The sequence below is a fragment of the Arachis hypogaea genome, chromosome 2 (assembly GCF_003086295.3).
Source record: "Arachis hypogaea cultivar Tifrunner chromosome 2, arahy.Tifrunner.gnm2.J5K5, whole genome shotgun sequence".
NCBI lineage: Eukaryota > Viridiplantae > Streptophyta > Magnoliopsida > Fabales > Fabaceae > Arachis > Arachis hypogaea.
In genome coordinates this window covers 21,734,828-21,736,938 of record NC_092037.1, presented here as the reverse complement: position 1 = coordinate 21,736,938, position 2,111 = coordinate 21,734,828, and the positions used below count along the sequence as shown (strand labels likewise).

General features: G+C 36.8%; 1 non-coding gene across 1 annotated transcript; it reads left to right on the top strand.

The window, feature by feature from the left end:
• The first annotated feature begins 426 nt into the window (after nt 1-426).
• LOC112767229 (small nucleolar RNA R71) lies at nt 427-534 on the top strand. Its single transcript, XR_003184797.1, has one exon. It is a non-coding gene; the product is annotated as a small nucleolar RNA R71 (small nucleolar RNA).
• Nucleotides 535-2,111: the final 1,577 nt, after the last annotated feature.

Sequence of the window (2,111 nt, the reverse complement as noted above, 5' to 3'; positions counted from 1 at the left end):
TCTCCATGAAGGATTATAGGTGTTTCCATAGGGTTCTCCCATGTAATTCACCTCTTCTATTGAAGGGTTCTCAGGATCATAGGCTTCTTCCTCAGATGAAGCTTCCTTAGTACTGCTTGGTGCATTTTGCATTCCAGACAGACTTTGAGAAATCATATTGACTTGTTGAGTCAATATTTTGTTCTGAGCCAATATGGCATTCAGAGTGTCAATCTCAAGAACTCCTTTCTTCTGACTAGTCCCATTGTTCACAGGATTCCTTTTAGAAGTGTACATGAATTGGTTATTTGCAACCATTTCAATCAGCTCTTGAGCTTCTGTAGGCGTCTTCTTCAGATGAAGAGATCCTCCAGCAGAGCTATCCAAAGACATCTTGGATAATTCAGAGAGACCATCATAGAAAATACCTATGATGCTCCATTCAGAAAGCACATCAGAAGGACACTTTCTGATTAATTGTTTGTATCTTTCCCAAGCTTCATAGAGGGATTCTCCTTCCTTCTGTCTGAAGGTTTGGACTTCCACTCTAAGCTTACTCAATTTTTGAGGTGGAAAGAACTTTGCCAAGAAGGCATTGACTAGCTTTTCCCAAGAGTCCAGGCTTTCTTTAGGTTGAGAGTCCAACCATGTCCTAGCTCTGTCTCTTATAGCAAAAGGGAATAGCATAAGTCTGTAGACCTCAGAGTCAACCCCATTAGTCTTGACAGTGTCACAGATTTGCAAGAACTCAGCTAAAAACTGATGGGGATCTTCCAATGGAAGTCCATGGAACTTGCAATTCTGTTGCATTAGAGAAACTAATTGAGGCTTAAGCTCAAAGTTGTTTGCTCCAATGGCAGGGATAGAGATGCTTCTCCCATAGAAGTCGGGAGTAGGTGCAGTAAAGTCACCCAGCACCTTCCTTGCATTGTTGGCATTGTTGTTGTTTTCGGCTGCCATGAGTTCTTCTTCTTTGAAGAATTCGGTTAGGTCCTCTACAGAGAGTTGTGCCTTAGCTTCTCTTAGCTTTCGCTTCGAGGTCCTTTCAGGTTCAGGATCAGCCTCAACAAGAATGCTTTTGTCTTTGCTCCTGCTCATAAGAAAGAGAAGAGAACAAGGAAATATGGAATCCTCTATGTCACAGTATAGAGATTCCTTGAGGTGTCAGAGGAAAAGAAAAGTAGAAGACAGAAGTAGAAAATTCGAACTTATCAAAGAAGATGGAGTTCGAATTTTGCATTAAGGAATAGTGTTAGTCCATAAACAGAAGGATGTGAGAAGAAGGGAAGTAATTTTCGAAAATTAAGTAAAAGATTTTGAAAACATTTTGAAAAACCTTAATTGATTTTCGAAAATAAAAGTGGAAAAGAAATCAAGTGATTTTTGAAAAAGATTTTGAAATTAGAAATCAAAAAGATTTGATTGAACACTATTTTGAAAAAGATGTGGTTAAGAAGATATGATTAGTTTTAAAAAGATGTGATTGAGAAGATATGATTTGAAAAACATTTTAAAAAGATTTGATTTTGAAAATTAAAAACTTGGCTAACAAGAAAAGATATGATTCAAACATTAAACCTTTCTCAACAGAAAAGGCAACATACTTGAAATGTTGAATCAAATCATTAATTGATAGCAAGTATCTTTGAAAATAGAAAGAAATCAATTTTGAAAACATATGATTGAAAAGATATGATTTGAAAAAGATTTAATTTTGAAAAACTTTTGAAAACCCCAAAAAAAAATTGATTTGAAAACAAAATCTTCCCTCTTGTGCCATCCTGGCGTTAAACGCCCAGAATGGTGCACATTCTGGCGTTTAACGCCCAAAACTATACCCTTTTGGGCGTTAAACGCCCAACCAGGTACCCTGGCTGGCGTTTAAACGCCAGTCTGTCCTTCTTCACTGGGCGTTTTGAACGCCCAGCTTTTTCTGTGCAATTCCTCTGCTGTATGTTCTGAATCTTCAATTCTCTGTATTATTGACTTGAGAAGACACAAATAAAAAATATTTTTGGATTTTTAATAATAAGGAAAAATCAAAATGCAACAAGAATCAAATAACAATGCATGCAAGACACCAAACTTAGCAGTTTGTATACTACTGACACTAATGAGAATGCATATGAGAC